The following is an 8,935-nucleotide window of genomic DNA, read 5'->3' as shown; positions in this document are numbered from 1 at the left end:
CCGTTGGATTACCTGATGCCACGTGGCACAATCTTAAGAGGGAATTACAGGGAATTGTAGGGAAAAGAATTACAGAGACCAATGGAAGGATAATGGAGTGGTTGAGAACCTCACCTCTCAGTGGAGAGATTGTGAGTTAAATCCTTACCGGCAGCATATGTAATATCCCATCCCCAATTTCCCTATATATAAAGCGCCTTTGTTACAAAAAAAAAAAATGAATTACAAAGGATGTGAATCCAGGGATTTATGGGGTTTCAATTGCTGTGAGGAATTTGAGTGCTGCTCAGTTTGTGACCTAGTAACCATACATTAAGTCACAAGCTCAAAAGGCCCAACATTATCAATAACTAAAGGGCTAGTATGTAGATGTTCAGTATGTGGCCTATCAAAAACTAGTTCAAAAGTATCATTTACAGAACCATGAATAGCTTTATTGAGAGACCCATCTTATGTAAATCAATACCATCATATTTAAAGAACTATTAGACCTAGAAGTGTGAAGACCATTATTAATAAAAGCCAATTAACATGAAACAATACAGGGCCCTGATGCGTTGGTGCTCACAAGTGCACTAGGTCGCCCAAGTAATATATAGATAAGAGGGATGTCACTCCCGGGAGGATTGAAAAGAGTAAAAATCACGTACGAACTCCAAAAACACCTATAATTATCTAGAACTAATTACCAAGGATTAACTAAGCGATGACAAAATTAACAAAATACAAAGGAAATAATCAAATTGCTAACACAAATCAAATTTAATGAATGAAATTACTAAGGATTTGATTTCACCAAACATGATATAGATTATTGATTTATTCCGCCCTTTCCCAGTAATCAGTTTAATCTTCCATTTGTCGACGTAGATTCCCTTAAGTTAGATTACCTCATTTATTCTGCATGAGGACCCCTAATATATTAAACCCCCTACCAGTTATGCATAGAGGATCAATTTAATAGATCGCATTAAACGCAAGAAACTCACAAACAAAGTCAAACAAACCACCTAACCGATTATGTATTAGATGTAATTTGTTATTCTTCAATCCTAGGTCTAGCATGCATTTCTCATTGTTATATGATCGAAAACACATCACAATATTCATGAATATTGACCAAACATTCAGACATTAAGAACAAAATTGAAGAAAACAAGAAGGAGAATTAATTATATGAAAGGAGAATAAAATAAATATTTATCTCATGTAAAGATCCGTCTAACCCTAGCAAAAGAAACTTAGAACATTATAGAAGAAGAAGAAGAAGAAGAAGAGAAGAAGAAATAGTTAAGGGAAACATCACTATAAGGTTGAAGAAGAGACTTTCTAGCAACTTCAAAATTCGTCCCAAAGCCACTCCAACTAACCAGATTTGTCCTCTACAGTCCTTCAAAGCCAAAAAAAGTTTGAAACAAACTTCGAGTTCCTAATCTGACTCAACCAAGAAAATCATTTGTCTAGGTGGCATACATATCACATTGATTTTAAGAGCTCAAATGCACAAGCTCACTATTGGATTTAAAGATCAAGAAGTCGTGAAGCTTCTGTCCAAAAGTCAGCTTGATCAGACACCGGATGACCATCTGATGAAGGACTTGATTGAAACTGGATAGAGCACACTCAAAAATGGGATTCTTCATTTTTCCTTCTTTAAATAGGAACCCCCCCCCCCCCCCCTTTTTCCCCTTCTTTGATCAACTTTCAAACTCCAATGATTCCTCAAAGAAAATCCTTGTTGTTGAAGGAGTCTATGTACTAAGATGATTCACTACAAAAATAGATAAATTTGAATAAGTATTTACTAGTATAAAAGTAAATTACCAAAATTACTTTAAGTCTGGGAATTACCAAAATTACAATAAGTTTGGGAAGAATGCACCTAATGCTTATTTGCATGCAATATTATGGTAAAATGATACAAAAATGAGTACTAACACATGAAAATATATCCAATTAATTATTTAAAATAGTATGCATAAAATAAACTTATCAAGCCCAATCTAAATGGTATGAGAACCCACCGATTCATTAAACTTGCATCTTGAACAAAATTAAGACCCATAGCAATAGCAGTTGCTGCTGAAGGTATAGGTGCCAGATGTTGAAAACAATATTGGTTCTTCTTTTTTTAACTAAAAGGATCAAACTTTATTATAATTATTAAGAAAGTACACACTCAAAGGAACCAACATACACTCAACCCTGCAACAACAGTTGCCCCATTACACCCACCTCACCAATTTCCATATCAAAGACAAAGCAAAGAAATTGCCACTAAAACCTGAACCTTGGGAGCTCTGAAGCATCCAGTTGCAACTCATGATGGTTATGTGTTGGCCACTCCCCTAAAGGCACAGAAGTCTGATTCCTTGCTGCAGATTTCGCAAGAGAAGTTTGCCACTAGATTCACTTCATAGTAATAGTGCAAGATCCTCCATTCAATACTATCCATAAAGCCCTTCAACCCCCCACCACTGTTGTAACACAAACCAAGGGAAAGAAGAGGACTCTATGGCCATCACCACCGCCATTGGGTCCATCTCAATCCACAGTTTTCTCACCTGCAAGGAATGGACTGCTGCCAAGCCTTTCATGAGTCTAATAAATCCAACCTCTATACTAGTCTTCACGCCGAAGAATTAGCAAAAAGATGAGATAACCCTAGCACTTGTGTCTCTAATCACACCTCCAATTCCTGCCCTATGAGGGGACCCAAGAGTTGACCCATCCACATTTAACTTAGCCCACCCAGGAGTAGGCCTCCGCCAAATCACATCTTTGGGTTCTATACTGACCTTGTACTTTAACTTGATGTTAGCATGCTCCACCACCAAGAGATCCACCCTCCTCAACTGTCCATCCAACGAATAGGTCTCCACATGCTGCTCCAATAGAATCGCATGAAAAACCCACTTCACCCCATACTCCTTATTCTCAAACCTTCTTCGATTGCGCTGTTGCCATGTTAAATAAGGAATGAGCACAAAGCCCTTCAACCAGACATCCACAAGGGTAGTTAGACGACCCTTACTACCCACCAATCCCAAAACTCAGCTACGGTCATTTGGGAAGACCATTTCACTTCAAAAAGAGCACATAGCTGCCTCCATAGCTGCCTCCATAGCTCTCCCAACAAACTCACACTGCACAAACAAGTGGTCAAAGCTTTCCACTACCCTATTGCACAAATCACATTTAGAAGCTAATGAGAAACCACCTTGCTGCACATTACTATCTGTCAGAACCCTACCTAGCATCAAATGCCACCCAAAAGTACTCTGTCTTGGTTGTAAATGCCTACCCCAAACTACCCGATGTCAACACACCTTAGCAAAATTTATTCACAAGTAATTCCAAGATGATTTTAAGGAAAACCTACCATCTATGTCAAACATCCAATGGCAGCAGTCCTGCAAGTTGGAGTCACCCAAGTCTATCATCTGAATAGCCTCTATAAGCGACAAACTAGGCTGAGAAACCCAAGTTCCATCTTGAATATATTTTGACACTTTTTTTGGAAAATTCTAGAACCCCCCCCCCTCCAAGTTGGGTGCTCTCTGCCATATAAAAAGGCCAAGCCGTCTATCAATCCAGAAATTCACATACTCATCATAGTGCATTGATTTTTTTTCGATCATTTATTTGATAATGACATGTCAGAGACGGACATAGATAATATTGTTTTTGATCCGAAGAGTTTATATATAGGGTGGGGGAATATTACTAATATAGGTGCCGCCAGATGGGTGCAAACCCAGGACCTCCCTGTGAGAGGTTGGACTTTTAATCGCTCTACTAATCCACCATTGGCAAACAGAGATAATAGTTCAGCATGTCAGGAGCATGTCGTGAGAATGATGCTAGGTGTGTACCTTGCCAAAAAACTCTAGACAGTTGCACTTGTAATTGTGTTCCTTGAAATGTATCATAGTCTTGTTTGTGAATCCCTTTGACAAATTGAAAGAGTCCTTCATTTCCCACAATATTAACGAAATTCAAGAGGCAGCGAAAGGAGTTCTTTGTAGTTCAAAGGATTCCACCAGCGTTCTTCTAAAACCCACGGAAATCAAGAACAATTGAAAGAACTCGCGAGGGATTTCTAGGGTTTGGGTTGCTGATGAGGAATTTAAGTGCTGCCCAGTTTGTGACCTAGCAACCATGCGTTGGGTCACAGGCTCAGAAGACAGTGTCAACAACAAAAGGCCCAGAATTTAGATGCGCAGTATGCGCCCCATTAGAAACTTGTATAGAAGTATCATCTAAAGAACCATGAATAGCTTTATTAAGAGAACCATCTTATGCAAATCAGAACCATCATATTTAAAGAACCATTATGCCTAGAAGTGTCAAGCCCATTATAATAAAAGCCAAGTCACATGAAATGTCTGAATGATATAAGAACCCAATGGTTCATTAAACTTGCACCTTGAACCAAATTTCGGGATTTTAATTTTCAGCGTTGCAGCTGGCGGTCAGGATTTCACCACATATGCAAAATTAAATCGGACGGTTGTGGGAGAACTTGAGGGGATATATATGTAAATACAAAATTTTAATACATTTATAGGTTCAAAATTTTTTCAATTTACAAAGTAAACTCCCTGAGTCTACTCAGCTTGATTCCCCAATTTCCAAACCCTGGGGGCTCATCCGCTTCACCTCCACCTTCTGGCCAATACACTAGTGAGATTAATTACAGCAAAATATGGGCAGCCCCACGGGATTTCTCAAAACGTAGAGACCTTTCTCCTATGTTCTCAATTAAAACTTGTTTCAGTTCTTGGGTAGGGAAGAATAATAGAAACTATTTTTTATTTTCCAATGGTAGGTAGAGTATTGGGGAGAGAAGCATTGAGCTGTGTTTTCAGAGGAAGAGTTGGGTTTATTAGAACTTCAGTTGCAATCAAACGGTTAGACAGGGAAGATAAGGAGTCAACTAAGGCTTTCTGCAGGGAATTGATGATTGCTAGTTCTCTTCATAATCAAAATGTTGTTCCGCTTGTGGGCTTCTGTATTGATCTAGAGGAGGTTCTATTCTTGGTGTACAAATATGTCTCTGGAGGAATCTTAGAGCACTGTTTTTTGGTTATAACTAATAAAAATAAAGGAATAGACCTAAGCACGAAGGCATGGATAACAGAGGCATCCAAAGGGGCATAAAAAATTATGGTCAGGAGACAGTTTGCGTAAAGCTTCAAAAGGAGAGACGCCTTACAAAGAAGGAATAGGAAGATGATTCATAGCATAGATAGAAGATTGCACTGCAACAAACCAGTAGGAGGGGGTAAACCAACATGAAATAACAATGCTAAAAATGAGATGTCCATTTTTATGTTCTGTGACACCATTTTGTTGTGGTGCTCTTGGACAAGGGATATGATGGGTGTTGAATCCACCAAAGATAATCCTTCTTTCAATTGAATTTTTAATAGCAGTTAATAGGGTCGAATCTGCAGAGATTGGTGAAGATTTATTCCTTGATAAAAATTGGGGGGGGGGGGGGGTTTGAATCAAGAAACTAAATAATGAATAGAACTAATAAATGGATGCAGTAGTTAACAAGAAAATCAGAATAATAAAAACTTTCAATCAAGATTTAATTTCAGTATTGATTCTCTCAATTGATCATTGACTTATAAATAAAAACTTTAATTTCGGGTAGATTGGTTTTGGTAATTGAGGATCAGTCTTCTAACAACTAATCTTTCCCTACTTTCTCGATAACCTTCGGATCCTTCCTTTGGTTATTCCCAATTAATAAACATAACCTTCGGATCTGTCCCCTTGAGTTATGTCTATTAATTGCATCAAATATGAAAGACTCAATCCCTAGTCAATAAACCCGGAAAACCTTGTTTATTTAAACTAGGACATATATTCTCTAGCAGACTCTCTAGGGCATTGATTACCCATTCGAGGATGCTATTTGTCACTTATATGAGAATAATAAATAATTATTCTAATTGACTAAGTATTGTATTAATCATCAAATAATAGATCTCTTGGGTAAGGATTGTTTTCTGAATCAGTCTTCTTCATCTCCTACCCATGACAATGACCCTTTTGAAATTCAAAAATCCTAGATGCGGGAAAGTGTTCTAAACTACTTGGAAACCCTAATTTGAGGAGTTATCAAGTGGGCCCCGAAGATGAATTGGGGGTTAGTGGTTCGGCCAACAATTTTGAATTTAAAATATTCTTAGATGCGGCTAAGAGTTCTAAATCAATTGGTAACTTTCCTCTGGGGTGTTCAATCGTGGGACCCGTAGATAAGAATGAAGTTTGTGGTTCGGCAAATACATTTGAATTTCAAAAAGTCCTTGATGCGGGTAAGATTTCTAATCACACTGGTAACTTTCATTTGAGGAGTTCTCTTGTGGGCCCCGAAGATGAATTTTAGGTTAGTGGTTCGGCCAACATTTTTGAATTTCAAAAATCCATAGATGCGGCTAAGATTTCTAAATTAATTGATGAATTTCCTTTGGGGAATTCACTAGGGACTTGATAAGAATGAAGTTTGTGGTTCTGCCAATTCATTTGAATTTCAAAAAGTCCTTGCTGCAGTAAGAGTTCTTATCAAATTGGAAACCTTTCTTTGGGGTGTTCATTGGTGGGCCCCGAGCTGAGAAGGTAATTAGAAATTCGGCCAATAAAGGAAAGTGTTTAAGAGGGAGCTCAATGGGGCTGATGTGGGAACTAGGGAGAATGATTTGGAATATAATGGGACCCATCAGAGTTCGACCAGGCTGGAAAGTGATGGAATGCTCCAATTGGAAGTAGTTTTTCTTCGCCGAAAGCTTGGTCGTCCTAAGAAGGCTCATGCAGTGAGGAAAGTGTTAACAAGTAAAAAGGGTTCTATGGAAAAGGAATTCAAGAAAGTAGATGCAGCTTTAAAGAAAGTATCTACAAAGAAATAAGAGCCCTCATTGGGAGAGGACAGGTGTTGCTATGTAACTGTTACTAAGAAGTTTTTCTTTTGGAATATTCGCGATGGCATTGGTAATGTGTCTGGGAGGATGGCTCTTAAACTTTTGTTAATGACTCATCAACCGGACATTTTGTGTGTCATTGAACCAAAAGTGGATGTCGGGTCCCAATTCATAATGGTTAATAGTTATCAAATGTGAGTAGGAACTAGTGAGGAAAGGTGTATTGGGGGCAACTGTTGTTGCGGGTGAGTGAAGTTGGTTCCTCTTAAGGTTCTAATTGCTGTATTTTTCTTTTTTCTCTTTCTTCTTCGCTTTTTAAAATGACCCTTTTAGCAAAAAAGAAGAAGAAGAATAATGAAATGAAGATAGAAAAACATTGTGCCGTTCTATCCTCGAATTGTGGCTTCCTCTTGTTGTAGCCTGTGATCCTTAATCTCTGAAAATGCGTTCCTTCTTATAGAGGATTCTTGCCAATTTTGCATCCTTTTCAATTTTGTCATTTCCATTGTTCGCTTTAGCAATGCAATTCTTCCCAATTCAGTTGTTTCCTTTATTTCTCCTTGCCCATTTGATTGTTTCCATTCTCCTTCTTGCCAATGCAGTGGTTTCTAATTTAGTCACTTTCCAATTCAGTTTCTTCCTTAAATGTCCGATCGCAAGAGAGAACGAAATCTTCGAATTAAGATACTTCACGAGAATCCTTTTGATTTGGACAAAATCAAATCTCTAGTCTTTGGACATAATCAAATCCCCCATCTTAATTTGGGTTGGTTCTTTGATTTGATTTAAAAATAGTGGCCATATGGTTTTAACCATTCTTTTTATGGATTTAATATCCAAATGCTATAATCTGTCCATATCCAAATAAAACAACCAATTAGTCTCATTAAAATACAAAGGATTTAATATAATATTAATTCAATTAAGTGACCTATCAAATTCCCCCATATTTAAACCATTGCTTGTCCTCAAGCATTATTTTAAAAATTATTCTCTCTGTGATTTCAAAAAATAGATTGAATTTCAACTAAACTTCATCAATCACATGAATGGACTAGTTTTAATAAATCATTATATTCAAGATGCATCAAGATCCAATATCCCCTCCTTTGGATTCACTCTATACACTCAAGTGTTCAAGGGTAACAAAACTCAAATCAATCACCGAAGGATAATTTACGATATGCTCGCAAAGAAATCGCAACTCCACCAATAAGTATTGAATCAAACACATACATCCAAAGGTCTTTAATAGGTTGTAATGAGGCTTTAGGTAGGGTATGAAAAACAAGGAAACTGGGTAAATGAAACCAAAGGAATGAGTTGAATCACAATAATATGTCATAATATTTGGTTTTTTTTTTTTTCGGGGGGGGTGGGTGGGGGGTCCGGCCCCGCCCCGCTCCCCCCCCCCCCCCTCCCCCGGCCATCGGAGGCTGCCCGCCCCACATCGGGCCTCCCTCCCCCATCGTCCTTGATGATGATGCTCTCGGGGCTCCACAAGTCCCCAAGTAAGTAACCTAACCTAAGAACCACAAGTCGCTCGGTGGCACATGTGCTTGCTTTGTGGCCCAAGGCACCCCCATGCACCAATGCACGACGGCCCGAGCGGCCGGGTGCACGGTGGCGCCATCGGCACACACGGGGCGGGCCAATCCACGCACGAGGCACAGTGGCCCATCTGGTGCATGATGCATGGAGGCTAACTATGGCTAAGGCACCCACAAGCCACCCCGGCGCCCAAGAGGTATAGTGCCCCTAGCATGCGAGCATAATGTTGACCAACTCTTTTTGGCGTGATGGAACTGCACAGCGCGCGCGCGCGGAGCCTGAGCCAGCGCGCGCGGAGCCTGAGACAGCGCGCGCGGATCCTGAGACAGCGCGCGCGGAGCCTGAGCCAGCGCGCGCGGAGCCTGATCCAGCGCGCGCGGAGCCTGAGCCAGCGCGCGCGGAGCCTGGAGCCAGCGCGCGCGGAGCCTGGAGCCAGCGCGCGCGGAGCCTGG

The sequence above is a fragment of the Hakea prostrata genome, chromosome 5 (genome assembly GCF_041222555.1).
Source record: "Hakea prostrata isolate BN-2017 chromosome 5, UWA_Hpros_2, whole genome shotgun sequence".
NCBI lineage: Eukaryota > Viridiplantae > Streptophyta > Magnoliopsida > Proteales > Proteaceae > Hakea > Hakea prostrata.
The sequence above is the reverse complement of the archived record's forward strand: the minus strand, read 5'-3'. Positions refer to the sequence as shown.